The sequence below is a fragment of the Erinaceus europaeus genome, chromosome 22, assembly GCF_950295315.1.
Source record: "Erinaceus europaeus chromosome 22, mEriEur2.1, whole genome shotgun sequence".
NCBI lineage: Eukaryota > Metazoa > Chordata > Mammalia > Eulipotyphla > Erinaceidae > Erinaceus > Erinaceus europaeus.
The window spans coordinates 7932354-7957830 of record NC_080183.1 but is presented as its reverse complement, the minus strand read 5'-3'; the positions used below and the strand labels follow the sequence as shown (position 1 = coordinate 7957830).

At 48.2% G+C, this 25477-nt stretch overlaps 1 protein-coding gene across 4 annotated transcripts in view; it reads right to left on the bottom strand.

Annotated features, from left to right (window-relative positions):
* Window positions 1-25477, bottom strand: part of FOXN3 (forkhead box N3) — a 274905-nt gene that overhangs the window by 106496 nt on the left and 142932 nt on the right. The window lies entirely within an intron of this gene.

Here is a 25477-nt window from a genome sequence, read left to right as displayed (position 1 = left end):
CTAAGAATCCATTGGTGGAGGAGCATAGCCAAGGAAGCCAGAGGGATGCCCTGTTTCTCTCTCTCTCTCTCTCTCTCTTTCTCTCCAGTGCCTCTCATGTGAAACAAGTGGAATAAAACTTTAATAAAAGCAGGAAGCCTAAGACAATGGGATATGATTTGGGCTTAAAAGTAGTTTCATACCTGTGCTACAGCAAATGTGAATCTAAGCCCTAAGAGACAAGTACTGCAGGGTCTCACTCACACGAGGTGCCCAGAACACCCCGGTCTCTAGAGACAGCAGGTGAAGGCATGCTTGCTGGTGCGCCCAGTGAAGGGTGTCGCCTAGCAGGGGCAGTTCTGGTTTTCCCAGATGAGAAAGGGTTCGAGGGAGGAGGCTCCAGGACAATGTGAAAGCTCTAACGTCACAGGTGTGGATGCACGCAGTTCACTCCAATTGAACAACAACAGGGGTCAAGCAGTGATACACCTGGTTGAGCGCACCTGGGGCCGAGCCCCGTGCCCCACTCGCAGGGAGAAAGCTTCTTGAGAGGTGAAGCAGACCTGCAGGTGTCTCTCTCTCTCTCTCTCCCCTCCTTCAATTTCTCTCTATCTTGTTTAATAAAGAAAGAGGGAAAGAAATGACAGAAGAAAATGAAGGCAGGAAGGGAAGGAGGGAGGAGAAATGGCTGCCAGAAGCAGTGGATTCACCATGTAGACAAGCTAGCAATAATCCCGGTGGAAATACAAACAACAATAATAATGACAATAAGGTAAATAAAACATATTTTAAAAAATAAGAAGAGACGTCAGTGGGTAGTGGAGTGTAGGCACCCGTCTGCTCCTCTGGGGCCCAGCTGAGGACACAGGAGCTGGCTCCGCCATCTTTGTCCTCACACCTCCATCTGCTCACTGAAGAAAGTGCTCGGGAGTCAGGTGGTAGCACAGTGGGTGAAGTGCAAGGACCTGGGTAAAGATCCCGGTTCGAGCCCCCGGCTCCCCACCTGCAGGGGAGTCGCTTCACAAGTGATGAAGCAGGTCTGCAAGTGTCTGTCTTTCTCTGTCCTCTCTGTCTTCCCCTCCTCTCTCCATTTCTCTCTGACCTATCCAACAACAACAACATCAATAACAACAATAACTACAACAACAATAAAATAAACAAGGGTAACAACAACAAAAGAACAAGGGTAAGAAAGTGCTCTCATGCCCGATGGGAGAGGCAATGGACACTCTACTGCATCCTCCAAGCGAGGATCATGGGTAAGAGAATGGCTTCCAGAGCACTTTCTGACCAAGTCCCTCTGAGTGGGCGGAACTGACTGGCCCTTCACCTGACCCTTCTGGGAGCCCCAGCAGTGCTGTGCGCACACACAGACCTCAACACCAATCGTGCTGCCAAGTCTCCAGCTGCCTCCCCAGGGAGAGTAGAGTCAGGGCCAGAACCCCAGCCTGTGCCTCTCGGGGCTCCCCAGAAACAGACAGCTAGGCCTGCAAGAGGCAGACTGGCGACAGGGAAGGAGGAATATCCTAAGGGCACACACACCTCCTGCAGGCTTGGGGGCTTAGACCACTCACTCGTTTGTTTACTCAGTGTTTGTGCCCTTCTGCTGCTCCTGCTGGACTCTTCTTCCCCTCTGGAATTTCATGGAGGCAGACAGAGAAGGCAAGACAGAGAGGAGAGACACCACTGCATCACTCCACCATCCCCTGCTGCCGGTGCATGATGCTCCCATAGAGCCAAGGGCTCAAACCCAGGTCCTCACCCACGGTAAAGCATGTGCTTTCCTAGTGAGCTAACACTCAGCCTTTCACACTAATGTCCTCTGTCCTGAGACTAAAACACCTAATAACGCCTTCCTTCCCTCTGTAATATTCCACGGAGCCAGAACACCTTTCTAGTGTGACTTCTGTCAAGGCTTCTAGGAGATGCAAACATTTCATTCAAGCTTCTGGTCAGTCCAGCTCCAGATCCCTACAATCGCAAAGCTCAATCACAAGAGCAAAGTGGCCAGTTTGTGTGGGACCTGTGATTCACCATTTGAGAAGCAGCCGTTCCTACAAGCCGCCTTGAAGACACACAATCAAGGGGCCCAGATGCTGTTTGTGGAGAGCTGAGGGGACTGGGGCAGGACACTGCTGTCTAAAGATTGTGTGTGTGTGTGGGGGGGGGGGGGGGCAGGCAGTGGTGCACCTGGTTAAGCAAACGCATTACAGTGTGCAAGGACCTGGGTTCAAGCCCCTGGTCCCCACCTGTAGGAGGAAAGCTTTGCAAGTGGTGAAGCAACGCTGCAGGTGTCTCTCTTTCCCTCTCTCTATCCCCCCATCTCCTCTCAATTTCTCTGTCTCTAGTCAATAATAAATAAATAAAATATTTTTAAAAAAGATTGTGTGTGTGTGTGTGTGTGTGTACGTGCACCAAATGTAGGCCGTCACATGGTAAATGCATACATAATGGCACAGAAGCTTATTTTTCATGAAACAACTTTTTAAAAAAAATATTTATTCCCTTTTGTTGCCCTTGTTTTATTATTGTTGTTGTTATTGTTGTTGGATAGGACAGAGAGAAATGGAGAGAGGAGGGGAAGACAAGAGAGGGAGAGAAAGACAGACACCTGCAGATCTGCTTCACCACTTGTGAAGCGACTCCCCTGCAGGTGGGGAGCCAGCCGGGGGCTTGAACTGGGATCTTTATGCAGGTCCTTGCATTTCGTGCCAAATGCGCTTAACCCGCTGCGCTACTGCCCGACTCCCTTTTATTTAATTTTTTTTGATTCCTTTGGGATACTGGATCTATTTATGGTTGGCTTTGAAGTGATAGGAAAACAACTTAAAATTTTCAGAAAGTAATCTCTTTCTGTGTCAGGGCAAAAAAATATTATGATTGGCATAGACAACTAAACCGTGTTTTTTGTTCTGAGGCTCCCGACTGAGCAGAAAGAGCTGGGCCTCCCATTAAAGGTGCCCCTCATACCCTCCCTCTGGGTGGCCCGCTCGGTGTGGAACACTGCTTGTCGGTGACTCTGTCCTGCACCCAAACCATCCCAGGTGCACTCTGAGTCCTGCTCAGGAAAGGCAAAGACAAAAGGGCTGGGAACCCTGGGTGCACTGGCCCTTCCTCCCACATCAGAAAAACTAGGACCTAAGAACAGGACTCTTAAAAAACAAAAAATGTATTACTCGGCTACAAAGAATGACGAAGTCACCTCTTTCACTGCATCTTGGATGGAGCTGGAAGGAATCATGTTAACGGAGATCAGCCAGAAAAAGAAGGATGAGTGTGGGTTGATCTCTCTCATGGGCAGAGTATAAGAGACAAGAACAAACACAAGAGTAAACCCTGCACTGGATTTGGTGTCTTGCACCAAAGCCAAGGACTCTGGGGAAGGATGGCAGGGCGTGTGGCGGCGTGTATGGGTGGAGTGGGAGATGGAGTGAGTGTGAGGTCCTGGTGCAAGACGACCAAGACTAGGGTGAGTGTTCCGCAGATGCCTATCATGGAGAGATGAGAAACTGGTGGCCCGGGAGGTGGCACAATGATAAAGCATTGTACTCTCAGGCATGAGGTCCCAAGTTCAGTTCCCAGCAGCACAAGTACCAGAGTAATGTCTGGTTCTTTCTCTCTCCTAGCTTCCTCATGAACAAATAAAAAAAATTGAAAAGAGAGAGAGAGAGAGAGGGAGGGAGAGAGAGGTGAGAAATTGGAACCATGTGCCAACAACGGAAACCCCCACCTAAAAAGAAAGATGTTAAGAGAGGGAGAGAGACAGAGGGGGAGGTGGGGGGTTGCTTATCTCTGGCCTATCACAGTGCCAGGGATTGAACTTGGGGACTCTGGAGCTTTGGGTACACAAGCTGCCTCCTGGACTCTTGTTTAACATTCATCCACTTCTTCTGGAAAATGCAGACATACTCGTTCTCCTCCTTAAAGGAAAATAAAGCAAACAACATGGCTGAACTTCGACAATTTCCAATCCAGAGGGAACACGGTTTCCAAGCCGGATGGGGACACAGCGGCCGGCTGTGGCTGCACACGGCGACTTCTGTGACCTTTTCCTCCTGGGTGTCAGGAGTTCACGGGGTGGGAGGGAGGGTCTTGGTGTAGTTTCGTTTTATCCTGTTTGTCCCACTTTTTTGGAATTGCTACAGCAGAGGAGACTGGCCGAATCACTGAGACTTGAAGCACCAGCAGGAAAGCCCTCGCTTCTTGGAACGGTTGGGGGGGATTTGACTTAAACAGGCAGGTGCTCCCGATGCCTGGTTTTCCACGGCCAGAAGCCCACCCCACAATGCATGTCCAGCACCCACAGTCTCTCTGTTGGTGTCTCCCAGCCAGAGCTGCTCTGAGTGTGATCTTAGGCACACACTCAAGAGCCCAGCACTAACTCAGCTCGGTATCTGTCTCTCCCTGTCACCTGGCCCTGAATCAAACCCAGGGTCTGGGGAGCATCCTCAGGACACGTCGAGCTGCCCGTAGGCCATGTCTGTAGGTGCACAGACCTTCACTGGTAATGACTCTGCCTTCATCTTGTGGAAAACCCAGCCTCCACCCTGTGTTCAGAACCCTCTGACCCCCTCTGGGGTCTCTGTCACTTCTCTATTCCCTGGCTGGGAGCAATTGGTTCAGCTTTTCTAGTTTCTTCTCTCTCTCTCTCTCTCTGTGTGTGTTAGGAAGGGATGTATGTATTTTTTTGCTTCCAAGGTTATTGCTGGGGCTCGGTGCCTGCACTACAAATCCTCTGCTCCTGGAGGCCATTCTTTTTTTTTTAACTTCTTTATTGGGAAATTAATGTTTTACATTCAACAGTAAATACAATAGTCTGTAAATGCATAACATTTTTCAATTTTCCATATAACAATACAACCCCCACTAGGTCCTCTGTCATCCTTCTGGACCTGTATTCTCCCCATCCAACCCCCCCCCCCCCCCCGCCCCAGAGTCTTTTACTTTGGTGCAATATGCCAATTCCAGTTCAGGTTCTACTTGGGTTTTCTCTTCTGATCTTGTTTTTCAACTTCTGCCTGAGAGTGACATCATCCCATATTCATCCTTCTGTTTCTGACTTATTTCACTTAACATGAATTTTTCAAGGTCCATCCAAGACTGGCTGAAAACGGTGAAGTCACCATTTTTTATAGCTGTGTAATATTCCATTGTGCGTATATACAACTTGCTCAGTCACTCATCTGTTGTTGGACACTCGGGTTGCTTCCAGGTTTTGGCTATTACAAATTGTGCTGCCAAGAACATAAGTGTACACAGATCTTTTTGGATGGGTGTGTTGGGTTCCTTAGGACATATCCCCAGGAGAGGAATTGCAGGGTCATAGGGTAGGTCCATTTCTAGCCTTCTGAGAGTTCTCCAGACTGTTCTCCATGGAGGTTGGACCAATTTACATTCCCACCAGTAGTGCAGGAGGGTTCCTTTGACCCCACAACCCTGGAGGCCATTTTTCCCCCATTTTTGTTGCTCTTGTTTCCCTTATCGTTGTTGTTATTGTTACTGCTGTTGCTGTTGTTGCTGAATAGGACAGAGAGAAATTGAGAGAGGAGGGGAAGACAGAAGGGGGAGAGAAAGATAGACACCTGCAGACCTGCTTTACCATGGGGAGCTGGGGACTCGAACCAGGATCCTTACACCAGTCCTTACATTTCACACCATGTGCACTTAACCCGCTGTGCTACCATCTGCCCCCTAGGAAGGGATACTTTTTAAATGTTTATTTATTCGCTTAATTATTTATATAATAGGATAGAAAGAGATTGAGAGGGGAGGGAAAACAGAGAGGAAGACAGAAAGAGAGACACCTGCAGACCTGCTTCACCACTCGTGAAGTCCCTTCCTCATGTGCAGGTAAGGACTAGGGGGTTTGAACCCGGGTCCTTGTGCCTGGCAGCGTGTGTACTCAGCCAGGTATGTCATCACCCAGCCCTAGGAAAGATACTTTTGGTTCTGGTGATCCCAAGGTGGCTCACGGACCCCAGGCACACCTCAACGCTTGTCACCTCTGCCCTGGCTCCCCGGTTTCCCCTGCTTAAAACAATTCTGCTCCCCGACTTCTCCTTGACCCACACTCCATGCTGACGGCAGGTCCAGGCTTTCCAGTGCATTCTGATTTTTTAAAAACATTTATTTATTCCCTTTTGTTGCCCTTGTTTTATTGTTGTAGTTAGTATTGTTGTTGTTATTGATGTCCTTGTTGGATAGGACAGAGAGAAATGGAGAGAGGAAGTTGAGAAATGGAGAGACAGAGGGGGAGAGAAAGACAGACACCTGCAGACCTGCTTCACTGCCTGTGAAGCGACTCCCCTGCAGGTGGGGAGCCCGGGGCTCGAACCGGGATCCTTATGCCGGTCCTTGTGCTTTGCGTCACCTGCGCTTAACCCGCTGTGCTACCGTCCGGTCCCCGATTATTATTATTTTTTTAATTTCTTTATTGCAGGATTAACGGTTTACAGTCAACAGTAAAATAAAATCCAATAGTTTGTACATGTGTAACATTTCTCAGTTTCCCACATAACAATTCAAACCCCACTATGTCCTCCTCTGTCTTCCAGGAGCTGAACCCTCCCCTCAGGCCCAGTCTTTTACTTTGGTGCAGTACACCAAGTCCAGTCCGTCCTGATTCTCCTCACAAATGTCACATGGCACTGCGACCCATTTACTTGTGTGGCTTGACCCCAAGCTCTTGAGAAAGACAAGCTCAAATTCCAGGCACATAGTAGGCAGCCAACAACTGCCTGCTGGAAACACCAGGCTTATCAAGTTGACAGAGCTGGCACCCCATCCTTCTCTTGCAGCTAAGAACCATGAAGGCCCCAGGGTCCCGCAGCCATGACTCAGCATGTTGTTTACATAACCCACCCTCACTTCCTGTTGTCTCTTGGAGTGTCCCAAACTACAGGGAATCAGAACTTCCTGGCCCTTTCAGAGCATTTGGGCACTGCCTCCTTTTCAGACCGGACACCTAGTAGGCCCATCCTAAGATTCCCTGTTATCTCTGAATGTCGTTGAGGCCAGAGCCCGGGGCAGCCAGGCCGTGTGTGAGCACAGTTCTCTGCAGAGGTGCTGGTGCTGTGTAACTTTGAAGAGGAGATTTACACACCCCTTTGTCTCCCAGATAAAAGGACTCAAAAGCCGTAGCAGTGCATAAATGATCTTTCCTCTCTGGTGTTTATAGCTGAAAGCAGCCATTTCCAGCTCCTTGCTGGCGATCGCGCCACTAAAAATAGCTTTGATGCTGTCACACGCGAACTTGAGCAGAACCTGAAAAGCCGTTCCCCTTTGCGTTCTGAGCAAGTTCGACTTTAAAAGAGAAGCAGCTGTTATAACATACTCCCGTGTGTTTACATGCTGCCGAAGCACTTGGGTTCAGAGGAGGGGGAAAAACGCTGAAAAGAGACAGACAGGAGTTTGCAGCCTCCAGTGAGGACACTGCTTTCTACTGAGCTGAAGTGCAGTCAAAACAGTGAGGGTGGAGAGAAATCCCAAAGTGTCTGCAGGGGAAGCTGGCTTTGTGTACCAGGTCTGGGGGGCCTGGGGGGGATGCCTCTGGAATGTGAGATTTCCAACTCTATTTGAGATGGGGTGGGAACGTCCAGCAAACAGGACAGAGCACCACACCGCGTGGGCGACTTTGAGGTCAGTTGGAAACTTCTGAGAGCTGTTTTGAGATGGCAAGGAAAGGAAGGATGGCCTGGTTCAGTATCCTGGCCTTTGCTTTGATGTCTCATGCTGGACTCACCGGGTGGGGGTCCCTTCTGGATGTCTTCGGATACTCTGACTCCAAAGGGTGGAACAACGGAATAGAGACCTGGAAACCAGAGGAGATACGGACTTCCACCCCAATTTCCCCCATTCTGGGTGAGCTTCCCTACTGGGTGTGAGGGGCCGGTGGTGGTGCACTGAGTTGAGTGCACATAGTACAGAGCAAAAGGACCGCACAAGGATCCCCCAGGTTCCCCACCTGCGGGGGGGGGGGGGGGGGGGCCTTGCTTCATAAGCAGTGAAGCAGGGCTGATGGTGTCCTTCTCTTTCCCTCTCTCAATTTCTCTCTGTCCTATTTAATTAAAAAAAAAAGGGGGGAGTCGGGCGGTAGCGCAGCGGGTTAAGCACAGGTGGTGCGAAGCGCAAGGACCAGTGTAAAGATTGTTCGAGCCCCCGGCTCCTCACCTGCAGGGGAGTCGCTTCACAGGCGGTGAAGCAGGTCTGCAGGTGTCTATCTTTCTCTCCCCCTCTCTGTCTTCCCCTCCTCTCTCCATTTCTCTCTGTCCTAGCCAACAGCAACGACATCAATAATCACAACAATAAAACAACAAGGGCAACAAAAGAGAATAAATAATTTTTTTTTTTTTTTAAAAAAAGGCCTCCAGGAGCATTGGATTCATAGTGCAGGCACTAAGCCACAGTGACAACCCTGGAGGCATCCATATTGGTGTGAGGGTTAAGTGAGAAAACACAAAACAGAACACATAAGGTGTGTGGGGGGGTGACCTCCCTGACAGTCAGAAACCAGGACAGAGAATACCCTCAGTGGTCTGGGGTTGAGTTCAGGATATACTACAATTGTACTAATTAAAAAAAAAAGTGTGGAAAGTGCTTGGGGCCCAAGAGAGAGCACAGCGGGCAGTGCACCTGCACGAGGTCCCGGGCTAAGCTTTGGCACCAGATATCCCAAAGGGAGAAAAGTTTCGGAGCATCTATACACTGCTTCCTTTTCAGAACAGACACACAGTAGGTCAGTCCTAGAATTCACTATTTTCAGTGCTTCTCGTTGAACTCAGAGCCCGAGGTAGCCAAGTGCTGAATCATCCTGGAAGTCTGTCTCTCATTAGTAAGTAAATCACTTGAAATCTGTTTAAAATGCACAACACACACACACACACACACACACACACACACACACTCTCTCTCTCTCTCTCTCTCTCTCTCTCTCCCTCCCTCTCTCTCTCTCTCTCTGTCTCTCTCACATTTCAATTTTTACCTATCCACAGCTGTTTACGAAGTAAGAGTCCGTTTTATGAGGTTTTGCTCCAGAAAACTTGCAAGGAGTCTGGCTGAGCAAGAAGGGCAGGGGGCCTGGAGTCCCGGCTGCAGGAAGGCTCACTTTGGATCCATCACAAGGAGACAGATACTCGGGCCACCTTGGTGGCTTCAGCTCAAGAACCAGAGTCCTCTTTTGGGACATCTATGCCAAAAGGCGACATATACTTCACGGGCTATAATTTAACAACCACTGGCAAAGAAAACCTCAGATACCTTTTAGGAAACTTAGGAAACAGCACCTCTGTTACATCACCACCCCTGAGCGCCAGAATGGGTTCTCAGCGAACACGCTGAGAACTACACCAGCGGACTCGGGCTACATGAAAGCAGGAGTTATATATATTTGAACATCACAGCGGACTTCATACCTGCTGTATCTTTAACACTTTTTTTTTGTTTTGTTAACAAGACAAAAGAATTTACAACGACTGCCAACAGCTTGCTGGCAGCTAACACCCGGATTAGCTTGTTGCCTAGTAACAGTCAAGCAGGCTTCCTCCCAAATCAGGAAGAGCCCCTTGCTAAACCCAGAGGCATGACACAAGGGGACAAAAATTTAAAAAGTTCTCTATGTGCTAAGGTTTTGGGGAGGGCATCCTGAGAAGAATGAACTAAAAAAAAAAAAAAGCGTGTAGTGGTTTCGTGTCACTATCACATGCCACCCGGCCAGTTTTTGAGGAAAACTGAATGGTTTTCTGCAACTTTTCCTCACTGCCCTCAAGTGTGGAATCCACGTGCTCAAGTTTTGCAGATATAAGTCTCCTGAGTGATCCTCACAGAATAAGGGTGCCAAGAAGTACCAGAGAGACCAACACTTGTTAAAAATAAACATAGTGGGGAGCCAGGCGATGCCACCCGACTGAACACACACACTACAATGCACATGGACCTGGGTTCAAGCCCCTGGTCTCTATCTGCAGGGGGAAGTTTCAGGAGTGGTGAAGCAGGGCTGTAGGAGTCTCTCTCCTTATCTTCCCTTTTCGTCTCCGTTTCTCTCTTTCAATAAGCAAAAATAAATAAAATATTTTAAAAATAATCTTTAAAAATATTAATAGGAGACCAGGCAGTGGTCTTTCTGGATGAGTGTCCAGGTTACAGTGCTCAGGGACCTAAGTTTGAGCCTCCGCTCCCCTCCTGCAGGGGGAAACCTTGATGAACACTGAAACAGTTTGTAGGTGTCTCTCTCGCTTCCTCCAGTGTTACCACTGGGGCTCAGTGTCTGCACTATGAACCCTTTGCTCCTGGCAGCCATTTTTATTTTTAGATAGATAGGTCAGAGGAAAGTTGGGGGGGAGACAGAGAGGGAGAGATAAAGAGAAACACCTGCAGACCTGCTTCACCACTTGAGAAGCAACCTGCAGGTGGGGAGCCGGGGGCTTGAGCTGGGATCCTTGTGCTTCATACTTTATGCACTTAATCTGATGTACCACCGCATGACCCCCTCTCTCACTCTATTTCCCCTCCCCCTCTCAATTCTCTCTGTCCTGTCAAGTACAATAGAAAGAGAGAGAAGGGGGGGGGAAGAGGAGAACGAAAAAAAAATGGCTTCCAGGGGCAGTGGATTCATTGTGCAGGCACCCAGCCCCAGCAATAACCCTGGTGGCAAATATAAACAAAGAAAGAAACAAACAATTGGGGGGTCGGGTGGCAGCGCAGTGGGTTAAGCGCACATGGTGCCAAGCGCAAGGACCAGCATAATGATCCTGGTTCGAGCCCCCCAGCTCCCCACCTGCAGGGGAGTTGCTTCATCTTTCTCTCCCCCTCTCTGTCCTCCCCTCCTCTCTCCATTTCTCTCTGTCCTATCTAACAATGACATCAGTAACAACAACAATAATAACTACAACAACAATAAAACAACAAGGGCAACAAAAGGGGAGAAAAAAGCAAATAAAAGGAAGGAAGGAAGGAAGAAAGGAGGAAAGAAAGAGAATTAAATCACACGTATTGGCATGGCTGTGTGAGGACACCAGCAGTGTTGTCACAACTCTGGCAGCTCCACAGCCCACTCTCTACCTCTGCTTTCTCGATCCTTCTCTGTCAAGAGTCCATCAAAATTCTCTGCCTGAAGAATGATTATGTCTCAAGAGTCTGTGATGCTGGTCTTTCAAGACTATGCAGCTGCTGCCAAGTCCTACAGTCTCAAGATGCTGCCGGATCGATCGATCGTCTTAGGGGAAAGTCTGAGAAGCAGGAGCCCAAAGCCCAGCAAGGTGCCCACACAGGCTTTGGATTCTGTTCACATGCAAAGTTGGAGGAATGTTCTCCCCAAACAACAAGACACTCAGCATTAAGGACAAGTAGGAACTAGGTTAAGAGTTGGAAAATGGGGCTGGGCAGTGACCTCTGGCTGAGCTCACGCATCGTGTACAGTGCAGCGCTCTTGTTCTCTCTCTCTCTCTCTCTCTCTCTCTCTCTCTCTCTCTCCCTTCAATTTCTTTGTCTCTATGTAAAATAAATAAAGCACTAAAAGAGAGAAATATTATTTTTTTAAAAAGTAGAATTGGAAGACAATGGGCCAGATGTTACAGTCCCAGGGCTACTGTGATGTGTCTGTGTGATGAGGGCCAGGAGATAACTCACTCAGCAGACCACACACTGCATGAGCAAGGACCCTGGTTCAAATCCTCACCCCGCTGAGGAGAAGCTCCACACATGGTGGGCCCATGTCACGTGTCTCCGCTCCCTGTTTGGCTCTCTCAGTCTTTCTATCTGATATTTAAAAACAAACAAACAAAAACCTTGGCCTGGGATCAGTGTACACGTTAGTGCCTGAATATATTATTAAAACTTACTTTAAAATAATTTTGGAAAAGGCATTCTTGAGAGGCTGAGATCAAAAGGTTAAAAGAGAAACAGTCGTGGCGTGTACAAATCACATACAATGCCAACTCCATCTTCCATATGAGTGAAATCACACTGGGGTCCAACACGTTCCTTCACTGCCGCTTGCTCAGCTTGTGCTGACTAACTAGTATCTATTTGGAACAAAAGCTGACAGACCAATGATACTGGAACTCTTGGAGAAAAAAAAATAAAGACATTTATTTTGGAATGACTTTAAACATGGCCAAAAGAAAACAAATAGGCCATTTCCCAACAAATGGCCTTCCTCTGGGTTGCTCGCTGAGTGAGTACTAAAGTTTCTAAAGTACTAAAGTTTGCTAAAGTTTCCCAAAGAAAACAGTCCCCATGCGACGCTAATTTAATTAGTATTAAATTTAATAATCACTACTTGGAATCATCCTGGTTCCTGCTAGCCAAGCCTTCCTCCCCACAAATTCTCTTCCAAATGTTTCTCTCAGACAGTGTCTCCTCTCTTGTTATGAGTGGAACAATCTGAATAGCTCATCAGATGTTCCCTGTAAATCGACTCCGTTTCCTAAGCTGAAATAATTTCACTACTACGAGCAAATGTGGGGACTGTTTGGGGGTTGGAGAGGAGTAAGGCAGGAATCACACCACGCCACCAGATCACGCTGAGAAGCCGTGAACTAACTGAGGAAACTGCTGGTCCACATCAAGCCAAGGCTTCCTCCCCACAAATGGACGTTGAAACCAGCAGCAGCCGAGCTCTCTCTGGCTCTCTCTGGCTCTCCCTGTCCCTGAAGCTCACCGCACTATGGTCTGTATTTTAGAGACAGACCCACAGTCTGAATCCTGTTACAGCCGGGACTTTCACAGAGGACTGACCCCTACACTCTCGCTGTTCACTCCATTTCCACTGTCCAGCAAAGTTTAGCAATACTGTCATTTTGTCAAGTTGTCTGGGGTCATGTTTAATAAAGCTGAAAGCAACCTCTTGGTTTGAATCTATCTATCCCATAGTTTGACCCGACATGGACAGGGAGTCCATTCACTATTTCTGTGATCAGTATAAAGCTTTGAGTCAACAGCTGGCCCTTAGTAGTTAAGTTTGGGGCGACTAAAAATGACATCCAGAGTTTCTAGTTGTTGTTGTTTTTTTTACTCTTTACTTATTTACTGTAGAGAGACAGCCAGACATTGAGAGAAGGGAGACAGAGAGCATGAGAGGCAGACAGACACCTGCAACCCTGCTCCACCACTCACAAAGCTTTCCCCTTGCAGGGAGAAAGATCAGGGTCTCGAACCCAGGTCCTCGGGCATTGTCACCTGGCCCCGACACCCAGAGTTTCTTACTCAGTGGAGGCTGATTCCTCAATGCCTGTGTCATTAAAGGTCAAATATATATAGCTGCCTGAGCCTCTTGATATGGTGTATTACATTGATTAACTGCCATGATGAGTCTGTCTGGCACACCTTCTGATCGTGGTCTTTTCATATATGTTGCATTTCATGTGTTCATTTGCTGACGATCTTTGCCTCTATGCTCACGAGTTATCTATATTTGGTGATTTTCCTTTGCTAGGACACATTAACATTGGTAAGCCTTGGCTTAGTGTCTGGTATTCAGATAATGCTACCCTCCCAGAAGAAGACAGGAAGTAGCCTCTCTGCTTCCGGGCTCTGAATGAGGTTGTTGAGAATGGCTGTAATTTCTTCCTTCAATGTAAAGGAATTCCCTGAGATAGCACCTGAGCCTGTATTGAAATGTTACTAATTATTGACTCAATTTACTTAATAGATTCAGGCCTATTCAGGAGGTCTGTGTCTGCCTGATAAGTTGTGTCTTTCAAGGAATTAATCCTTTCTAGAAAAAATGGGGGGGCAGAGTTGCTCACAGGAGTCCTTCTTATCTCAATGTCCTGGGAATGGGAGTGGTGTCCTCTCTTTTAATTCTAATGTCACGAATTTGTGTCTGCTGTTTTTTTCTTTGCTAGCTTGGCAGTGGCTTCTGGATGCTATTGATCTATTGCAAGAATCTGCTTTGCGTTTCAATGATTTCTTTCCTCTGTTGATTTCCTGTTTTCAAATTTATTGATTTGTGCTCTGATTCTTATCATTCCTGTTCTTCGGTTCACCATGGATTTCCAGTTTCCTATAGTGGAACTTTAGATTATTGATCTTAAAAGTAATTCGAATTCATTTTAAAGTGACTTCTTGAAGCTATTTATGTATGAAGAACAAAGAGAAAGAGAAAGAGGAAGAGAAAGAGGAAGAGAAAGAAAGAAGGAACCAGGACATCACTCTGGCACATGAGTTGCTATGTATGAAACTCAGGACCTCAGCTTCGGAACCCAATGCTTTACCCGCAGCACCAGGACCTGGGCCTCAGAAGTACCTTTTTCCTAATATAAGCAGTACTGTCAGTTCACTCTGTGCTATCACTCAAATACTCAAGGACTCAAGGACTCAATTACTCAAGTACCCACATGTTTTGAAGAATTGTATTTTCCTCTTCACGTCCATCAAAATCACGTTTCAACTTAACTCTTGAAATTTCTTTTTGACTTGTGGTTAACTCTTAGTGTGTTGTCTCACATCTGGGTTTCTCGGCATTTTCAAATGACCCTCCCAGTATGGACTTCCAGCCTAAATCCACAGTAGTCTAAAAGCAGATGTGTGACTTTCTGCCTTTCAGTTTGTTAAGGTAGGTGTGATCTGCCTTGGTGGACATGCCACATTCACTTCAGCAGAGTACACTTCGCTGCTATAGGGGGAAGGAGTCTACAGATGCCAGTTGAAGCACATTTAAAAAAAATTTTATTAGTGATTTAATAATGATTGACAAGATTGTAAGATAACAGGAGTACAATTCCACATAGTTCCTACCACTAGAGTTCTGTGAGCCATCCCCTCCATTAGAAACTTCCCTATTCTTTATCCCTTTGGGAGTATGGATGAAAATTCTTTATGGGGTGCAGCAGCTGGGAGGTCTGGCTTCTGTAATTGCTTCTCCACTGGACATGGGTGTTGGCAGGTGGATACATACATACATACAGACTGGGAGTCTGTGTGTTTTTTTTTTTTTAACTTTTTAAATATTTATTTATTTACTTTCCCTTTTGTTGCCCTTGTTGTTTTTCATTGTTGTAGTTATTATTATTGTTGTTGTTGTTACTGATGTCATCATTGTTAGATAGGACAGAAAGAAATGGAGAGAGGAGGGGAAGACAGAGACGGGGAGAGAAGGACAGACACCTGCAGACCTGCTTCACCGCCTGTGAAGTGACTCCCCTGCAGGTGGGGAACCAGGGTCTTGAACCAGGATCCTTATGTCGGTCCTTGCACTTTGCGCCACGTGCGCTTAACCTGCCCCGCTACAGCCCAACTCCCCCCCAGCCTGTTTTTATCTTTCCCTAGTGAGGCAGGGCTCTGGGGAGGTGGGATCTCTGGGGAGGTCCTGGAACACACTGGTTCCACCACATTTTCATGTGTCCCGAGCTATCCTGTCTCTGGACTGCAAAGAAAACAGCTGACACACTGACATACACTGACTTTGGAAACGGAGACCAAGCCCAAGGCCGGCTTTCCCTCTCCCTTTAAGAAAGACTCTGGCAGGCAGGGCTGAGGAGAGACATGGTGACTTCGCCAGGAAAATCAGCCTCTGTAGCACCGCACAGAAGGTGGCCTGGGCTGGGCAAGGGCTCCGCCAGTTCCTGCTTGGGGCTGTAAACACCCTTTTGGTGTTGGCAACCCTTTTGTTAACATCAGACTGACACAAGAAATGGTGCAAGTTTCTGTCGTTTAAAATAAGCTGGGTGGGGGGAGGAGTCCTGGGAGGTGGCACACTAGTTGAGCTCACACATTACAATGTGTAAGGACCCAGGTTCAAGCCCTGGGTCCCCAGCTGCAAGGGAGAAGCCTAACAACCAGTGAAGCAGTGCTGCAGGTGTCTCTCTCTCTCTCCCTCTTCCCCTCTCAATTTTTCTCTGTCTTTGCCCAACAAATAAATAAGTAAAACATAAAAAATAATAATAATAAGTAAACTGGGGCTGGACAGTGGTGTACCTAGTTGAACACGCATGTGACAATGCACAAGGACCCGGGTTCAAGCCCCTAGTTCCCACCTGCAGGGGGCTAGCTTCATGTTGGGTGGGGCATCTTCTCTCTCTCTCTCTGCCTACTTTCCACTTCCCTCTCCATTTCTATCCTAGATAAACAAAATCAAAGCATTTGAAAAGCTTTACACTGAGTAATTCAAAGGCATATGGTCCTAGCATCAGGCCAAGCAGGGAAGTCTGGACATCTAGAAACGGAATGGGAGGACCAAGGCAAGAAAGGCAGACCCTCAAGGCCTGTGGGGAAGCTGGAGGAGTCCAGCACCGGTGCAAAGACTCCTAAAGACGGAGCCGAAGGTCTTCACCACGGAATGGAAGTCTGTGTGAAAGTTCAGTAAGAGCCAGGGCTGGCATGAAAACTGAGTGTCGGCGGGAATATAAATGGACAGAACTTGGCAAAGGAGTGTGTGGGAGATGTGTATGCAGCATATCAAAAACTGCTTTCTCTGAGATGGGTAATGGCTCACCCCACTGAGCGCCCATGCTACCTTGTGCAAGGACCAGAGTTCAAGCCCCCAGACCCCACCTGCAGGGGGCAAGAAGCTTTATGAGCCATGAAGCAGAGCTGCAGGTATCTCTCTCTCCCTCCCCTTTCCCTCTTGATTTATCTGTCTTTATCCAATAAGCAAATAAGTAAAAAATATATATTTAATTTTTTAATATAACAATTTATGTTTTTATACTAAGAAGTATGAGCAGGGCTGTCTCTCTGGCCTGGCAGTTCCATTTCAGGAGTTGTTCCATGTGACACTCTAGCACCGGGCCTGTGGGACACACGAGTGTTGTTAAAATTCGGTGGCTCCAGCTGGCCGGGCTAGCTTCACGGGCGGGTAACAGAGACGACCAGAGACATACGGCTGGGCAGGGAAGCTGTATTTCTTTATTCAAGAACAACGATTCATAAAGTAACCCAAACTAATCACCAAACAGAACTCTGTTGCCTCTTTCCCCCGCGACGGCGCCAAGCACTCTCTAACTCTGCAACTCTGGAACCCTCTCGGGGTTCCTTCGGGCGGGGCCAAGCAGGCCAGCGAAACTAGCAGGACTGATCCAATTTTCTTGGCAGGGGGAGAGCTAGAACAACCCAATGTAAAGTATACAACACACGAGTTCTAAGGAGTAAGCTCTAGGGAGTAACCTGTCAAGAGAGAAACTTCAAGAGGCTAATGGTGCTGGGAAGACTTGTGGAAGGCTCCTAGACTCCCCCAGGTCTGGTGACTCACTCAGAGATCAGCACACAGCACAGGTGTTCACAACTCTGACTGTCCCAGCATAGGACAGAGTGGGCTCAGCAAAGGGAAAAGCCACAAGGGGCACTGTCCGGAGGAATCCACATGTCCTCATGTCTATGTCCTCCCCCAGAAGTCACATGGGATAAAGGGAACTCCTCCAGCAATGGCTCTAGACGTTACAGGGAATTGCTGTCTACAAGACTTTCACCAGAAAACAAATAAATAAAAAATAAAAAATAAAGAGTTTCACCAGAGTTTCGGTGTTCTGGGTTTTGTTGTTGGGGGGAGAGACACTACCTCACTGATACCTTCTGCTTAGCACACACAACCAAATCCCAAGTAATGTCCATTGATGACATTATTTGCACAATCAGCTTGGGCACTGGGAGCTCTTCATCCCAGTTCTGGAAACAGCAGGTAAGCTCGTGAAGTCCAAGTCTTCAGACACTAGCGCAGAGTCCTTGCAAGCAGAGGCTTCTAAGGAGAACAGACACAGCTCTGCTCTGCCAAGTCTTTCTGCACAAAAGGATAAGTATTTGAGGGGTATATATTAAGAGAGCAAGGATCCAGAGAAAACTCAACCATAGGCAACGGTGCCAAGCATCAAACCTGGGGCCTCAGGCATACAAGGAGTGCACTCTATTGCTAAGCTATCATCCGTGTGTGGCCTCAAGTGCTTGAGATCTCTACAATCCACACCTTACATCCAACACATAAAGGCTCAAATTCTAGTCATCACGGGAGTAGCATTCAGACTACAATGCCTACATCAGTGCTTTTTGAAGACCAGACATAACACCCACAACATATGAGGAGACCGAGCCTGTGGGTATGGAAGCTGTTTCTACACCTCTCACTGCCCAGCAGAAGCGTGAGCTACAAGGCATTTTATGATTAAGGTAAGCAAACACCACGCCTGCTGCAGAATCAAACACAATTAAAACTTTAATTAACTGAAGTCCGCTAGCCTCCATCTTCAAATAAAACAACGTTTACAGGCGAGGAGGAAATGATTTCACTGTGAAGACAAAAGGGGCAGGTCAGAGGCTCTTTGCTGTGATTCAGTCAAAACAACCACTTGCCGAGAAAGAGCGAGAGCAAGAGAGAGAGAGAGAGAGAGAGAGAGAGGGAGAGAGCATCTATTTTACATCAACACCATTGTAAACTGAACACCAAAGAGCAAAATGCATTGTCTTCCAATACATCAAATATTTGCTGGGACCTGCTGTAACTGCTGACGGAAAATAAGAATAGAGAGTCCCAATAAATCAGGGCCGGGAGGTACCACACCGGTTAAGCGCACACAGTACAAAGCTCAAGGACCCATGCAAGGATCCTGGTTCAAGCCCTGGATCCCCACCTGCAGGGGGTCTGCTTCATGAGTGATGAAGCAGGTCTGCAGGTGTCTTTCTCTGCCCCTATCTCCCTCTCCTCCTCTCTCAGTTTCTCTTTGTTCTATCCAGAGGGCATTGGAGAGTGAGTGTCAACGGACTTTCAAACATGGGCTTTGGCAAGTGAATTCTGTAACCAGAGTGCAAGGGTCTTCTCCAACTTGGTACTAACTCCTCAAGCTCCCAGGGTATGAAGAAGCTCAAGGATTTCTGCTTTCTCCTTTCTAGCAAAGAGAAGTAGCTGAGCTCTGAGAATTGAACCTGATCCTATCAGCACTGAGACGGAGTCCTAGTCAGACTCCATGACTGGAAGGCCGTCGCTCCAAACAGCAAAAGCCGTTCATTATCTATAGAAATCTCAGGTAAGGCAGAGAGGCCTAGGGCATATGGGCAGAAAATGCTAAGATAGGGATAAGAGGTAGGGATAAGAGCTACCTGGGCCAAGAGCCAAAGAAAGCACATCTCCAGGAAGAAGCAGAAGTGAAAGGACTTTAAAGCATTAAGAGGATTATTAAGATGGTGATGAAACCCAACACAACTGATAGATGGCACACAGGCTTGGATCCAACCCACCCCAGTTTAGAGAGGGCTTATGAACGGCCTTCTTCTGGGGCCAGGGGTCACAGGGAAGTAAGACTTCCTCTCAGCGTTCAGTAGCAAAAAACTGCACTTTGCTCACACAAATCATTCACTTTCTGGAATTTAGCTGGGAGACACACTGGCCAAGTGAGTTAGTTGTAAGTTTGCTCTCTGTAGGCTCTTTATTTATTGGGTAGAGACAGAATTAAATGGGAAATGGAGAGGGCCACGTGGTGATGCATCTGATTAAGTGCACATGTTAGCATGCACAAGGATCCAGGTTCAAGCCCCAGACCCCCACCAGCAAGGGGAAAGCTTCGTGAGTGGTGAAGCAGGGCTGTCGATGTCTCTCTGTCCCTCTCTTCCTCTCTATCCCCCTTCCCTCTCAATTTCTCTCTGTTCTATCAATAAAGAAATTAATAAATCAAGAAGGAAAAGGAGATAGGGAGAGAAACACTTGAAGCATGGCTTTACCACTCCTGAAGATCCTGCCCTCCCCACCCCCCAGCAGGTGGAAATCGGGGGCTTGAACCCAGGTCCCTGTGCGTGGCAGTATGTGTTCAAATAGGTGTGCCACCACCTGGCCCCACGTAAACTCTTAACAGATCCTGCATCGCATTTTGTCCCTTTGGAGGAGTGCTCTCACAGGCTTTCTTACTTCTTTCCAGTCCTGTATTTCTTCTTCCATTTAAAAAAAAAAAAAAGAGCCCAGTTAGCATGACTCTAGACCAACTGATTTTTTTAAGTCTCTGACCCCACCCCCCAGGATACCAATCTACCACTCCAGACTGTGACCCGGACTGTCTCGCTGCCTTGAAGGAAACTGGTCAATTATTTCCTAACAAAAGCAAAGCGAGTTTAGGTCCTATAATCTCATTTAAACCCTTCTACCCACCCCCTCCTCTGTGGGCCCAGAGACTGCAATCCTCTCTGGGTAATCTTAGGGCTGGCAGTGCCAAGGCCGAGGCTGCCTGTACTTCTCCCCCGTGGTGGCACTGTTCACCCCTGGAAGATGGAAGGGAGGGGCAGCGTGCCAGGATTCAAGGCCCCATAATGGCTCCGTCCTTCCAGAGCAACTGTTGATAATTAGCAGGAAGCATTTCAGTTTTTAAATCTTGCAGCTTGAATAGTAAGGCCTTGTCTTGCGCCAAAGGAGCGCTGGGTTCCAGAGAAGTGAGGCTGGCTTCCAACAGGTTGTGTGTGGGTTGACCCACAGGATTAAAAGGCCTCACTCAAGTGCCTTCTCTGTGCGGACCGTGAAGCCTGAAGGCTTGCGGGTGAAGGGGAGCCAGAGAGAGCCATCTCCAGCCCTGAAGAAACTTGGTGGCTGGGGTCCCAGAGTCAGCAGGGAGTGGGGACCAGGTGAGGACAGTGTTTCAGAGGGGAGGGCAGGGGACTGAGGACATAGTGCAGAGGCAGTCAAAGCAGATCAGACAAACAAATAAACGAATAAATTGGGATGACAGTGACGCCGCTCACCGGGGAGTGCCCCTGCTTCGCATCCACCCAGGTTCAAGACCCTAAGTGCACCATCTGGGAGCCCTACAGCACTGGGGGAAGCTTTGGTCCCGTGGTGTTGGTGTCTCTCTCTGTATCTATCTGGGGGAGGAGGGGGAACTGGTCTGGAGCAATAAAGCCCCACTGTTGTCAAAAGTGAGTAAATAAAGGGGTGGGATGCAGCATCACCACGTACAGGGAACTAGGTTCAAGGCCCCGGTATCCACCTGGACGGGGGAAGCTTTGTGAGTGGTGAACTCGGTCTGCAGCTGTCTCCCCCTTCCCTCTCAATTTCTCTCTGTATCCTAAATAAGTAATAAACAACCTTTTTTTTTTTTTTTTTGTCTTCATGGTTATCCCTGGGCCTCAGTGCCTACACTATGAATCCACTGCTCTTGGAGTCCATTTTTTCCATTTGTTATTGTTGTTATTGCTGTTGTTGTTGGATAGGACAGAGAGAAATGGAGAGAGGAGGGGAAGACAGAGTGGGAGAGAAAGACAGACACCTGCAGACCTGCTTCACCGCCTGTGAAGCTCCATGCACGTGGGGAGCTGGAGGCTCGAACCGGGATCCTTACACCTTGTGCTTCGCACCATGTGTAGTTAACCCAATGCGTTACTGCCTGCCGCCCCGAACATTTTTATTTATTTTATTTATTTATTTCCGTTCGTTACCCTTGTTGTTTTGTTGTTGTTGTTGTTGTTATTGATGTCGTCATTATTGGATAGGACAGAGAGAAATGGAGAGAGGAGGGGAAGACAGAGAGGGGGAGAGAAAGACAGACACCTGCAGACCTGCTTCACTGCCTGTGAAGTGACTCCCCGGCAGGTGGGGAGCCAGGGGCTCAAACCCGAATCCTTACTCCGGTCCTTGTGCTTTGCACCACATGCACTTAACCCGCTGCGCCTGACTCCCCAAACATTTTTTTTTTTAAATAAAGCACTAAAAAAGTGAATGAATAGCTGGGACTCAGTCAAGTTGAAGAGGGCACAGTGAGCCATACTAAAAGATTTGGCAGGAGTCCTCAGAAGCAGCCAGGAGTTTCCAGGGATCACTCGGGCTGTCGCAGGAGAGAGGCAAAGAGGAGGCCAGGAGGGCCATTCAGATTCCAGTCAGCCATTCATTCACTGATTCATTCATTCAAAATATGGTCAGCCAGTGCTTATGATGGGCTGGCTGGGTGCTCTTCAGAGAGAAAGAAGGAAAACAGAGTCTAAAATGTTAATGGGTTGAGCGCACACATCACAGTGCACAAGGACCAGGGTTCAAACACCTGGTCCCCACCTGCAGGCGGGAGGGTGGGGGAAGCTTCACAAGTGGTGAAATAATACTGCAGGTCTCTTTCTCTAGCTCCTCTTTCCCTCTCAATTTCCCTCCATCAGAGAGAAAGAGTGGTAGGCACATATGTTCATACACACACACGCACGCACGCACGCACGCACATATGTTCATACACACACACGCACACTTGAATGGAGTATCTAGGAAAGGCAGTTTGAGTCAGCTGAGAAGAGGAGCTGAAGCGGTGACAGCAGACGCCCCCCTGGAAGCAGCAGGACAGACAGGTCTCTTGTGGGGTGCCGCACAGACAGCACCCGCAGCCAGGGGCCCACACAGTGGAGTGCACAGACACAGGTTCACGCCGTCAGAGAGCACATTCAAGCTCCCTCATTGACCGGTGCCATGACACAACGTGGAGCACAGAACTCTGGTGTGGGGCCCACCCAGCACTCCTCCCTTTCTATCTTGGGGTCCTTGGTGACCCCCTCCCCCCCGCCACCGATGCAGCTGGCTCCAGACACCACACAGACAACATCTGGCACGATGTGATCACAGTGGCGACCCTCCGCCAGTCCAGGGGGAGAGGTACAACACAATGTCTCCATCAGGATAAATGAGCGTGTGGTCAGGTCCCCAACTTTGATCAGCGTCACAGAAGTCAGGCAAGAGCCATGCCAGTCACAGTAATCCGACAGGGGGAGCCAGGGAGTCTGCAGGTTTCTGCTGCTGGTTCACATGATAAAATCAACTCCTCTGGGGGGCCGGGTGGTAGCACAGCGGGTTAAGCGCACATGGTGTAAAGCGCAAGGAGCAGCACAAGGATTCGGGCTTGAGTCCCCAGCTTCCCACCCGCAAGGGAGTCGCAGGTGGTGAAGCAGATCTGCAGGTGTCTGTCTTTCTCTCCCACTTTCTGTCTTCCCCTCCTCTCTCCATTTCTCTCTGTCCTATCCAGCAACAATAGCAATGGAAACAATAGTAATAATAACAAGGGCAACAAAATGGGAAAGATGGCCTCCCAGGAGCAGTGGAATCATAGTGCAGGCACCGAGTCCCAGCAATGACCCTGGAGGCAAAAAAAAAAAAAAAAAAAAAACCTCTCCAGGAGAGGGATTATTGGTATTTTCAGAGAGGTGGGAGTCATTGCTTTAATTTCACTAAATGACAAGATGCTATGTCTCCTTTTGAAATATTCATCACTAGCGAGAGTGCTGGAAGCATTAAGATAACCACAATTTGGTCTGAATCATCTAAAGTCTCTCTCTGTGTACACACACACACACACACACACACACACACACCCGTTCATGTGGAAGGCTAAAAACTGGGAACAGCACAGCTACAATGTGATGAATAAGAAGGTCAAGTGAGAGCTTCCTTTCTGGATGGGAACCAAGGATGGAGACTGAGGAGGGTTAGGCAAGGAATGAGCACAACAGTGTTCAATCCTGAGCTAGAAACTACATGACTTTTTTCTCTGATCACTCAACCATGGGGAGGCACCGAGACATCCCACCCCAGGTATTGACCTGAGTCCCCTGAAGACCACAACAGGGTGTGTGGACAGCTAAGAAGGCAATGACAACAGGACAATTCTGGCCCCAACACACACATATACCACCTCAAAACTGCACAGGAGAACATTAAAAGAAGAAGAAGGAGAGAAAGAAAGAAAGAAAGAAAGAAAGAAAGAAAGAAAGAAAGAAAGGGAGGGAGGAAGGAAGGAAGGAAGGAAAGCAGCAAAGCAAGGGGTTAAGAGACAGCTCATCAAGTAGAGGGCATGCCCTACCATATGCAAGACCCAGAGTCTGAACCCCCGCACCACATGGGAACACTATGGACTACAAAGTGAACCCCAGGGATGATGGAGTGGAGCTGAAGTGTCTTTTCTTTTTGCCTCAACCTCCCGCCCCCCAAGGCACTCAGCAGTTTCACTCGCATGTGAGGCCTGGGCCGATTCCTCGGCAAACTGCTCTAACCCGTCCTCACTCAGCAGATGTTTGCAGCGTAGGTCCCCGTGGGGGTCCTGGAGGCAGAGAAAGATCTTCACTAATGAATGACCCGTGAGATACCTGCAAAGTCAACGCCTCTCTCCTGGGCCCAAAGCCTCTGCATGCGCTGTCCCCAATGGCTACTCTCTAGATGCTTAAAATATTTAGCAACGAGCAATGACTGTGAGGTGTGTGCAGAATTGTCACGCTGCTCCACGCACGCCGTTGGGAAAAGAATGATGGTCAAATCAAAACTCCTGGCTCCAGCGCCCTCCAGCTGCTCTGTCCCATCACCAAGGCCAGGACGGGCGCTCGGAGACACACTAGACTTTAGTTAAAAGGAATGTACTTTGGATAGATAATTGATGTCTCTGGCTTCTGTGATTCAGGCTCTGTCCAGAGAGCAAACAGAGTCATCACAATTAACTGCAAAGAAAGGGTCTAATTAATTTTTTATATTAGTGGCCAGAAATAGAAAACACTGCTTAGAAAGATAAAGTGAGAAGAAAACCAGGATTACAGAACAGCTGGAGGCGGGAGGGTCTTTCAGACACCCAGGGCCAAGTTAGTGAAGACACACGGCTTCATGGAATCTTTTTTTTTTTTTTTTGCCTCCAGGGTTATTGCTGGGGCTCAGAGCCTGCACCACAAATCCACTGCTCCTGAAGGCTATTCCCCCCCCCCTTTGTTGCCCTGGTTATTTTATCGTTGTTGTGGTTATTATTATTGTTATTGATGTCGTCATTGTTGGATAGAACAGAGAGAAATGGAGAGAGGAAGGGAAGACAGAGAGGGGGAGAGAAAGATAGACACCTGCAGACCTGTTTCACCATCTGTGAAGCGACTCCCCTGCAGGTGGGGAGCCGGGGGCTCGAACCAGGATCCTTACGCCGGTCCTTGCGCTTTGCGCCATGTGCACTTAACCCGTTGCACTACCACCCAACCCCCTCACGGAATCTTCTATCACACTGGAACTGGCAGCCAGCAGGAAGGGCAGAGAATGGAGAAAGGCTGAAGCCCGTGTCCTCCTCTGATGCTATAAGGTGAATCCTGACTGAGTGGTTCTCAGTGCTTGGCACCACAGTCTGACAGACAGGAAGACAAGGATCTACCTGCAAGTGTATGACGTGTCTCTCTCTCTCTCTTTGTGTGTGTGTCTCTCTGTCTCTCCCTCTCCTGAAGCACTGCTCGGCTACTCAGGTCTCAACACCTGAGAATTTCACCTAGCTTGGCCACTGAGCGAACCTGGGGACCAGAAAAACAGGCGAAAACTTGGGAGTTCACTCCCAGATCAGTGTCCATCCTCCTACGGTGGCCAAGTCTGGATTTCCTGCCTTCCTGCTCCAGCTGCTATGAATTCCTCTTCACTAGACTCTTACTGCAGACCTGCTTCACCACCTGTGAAGCTTTCCCCCTGCAGGTGGGGACTGGGGGCTTGAACCCAGGTCCTTGTGCACTGTAATGTGCGCTCAAGTGCACCACCACCTGACCCCTTAAATAGGATTTTTCTACTGATCTATTTTCATAGTATCTCTTTTTTTCCCTTTAACAAAGAGCCATTGGATAA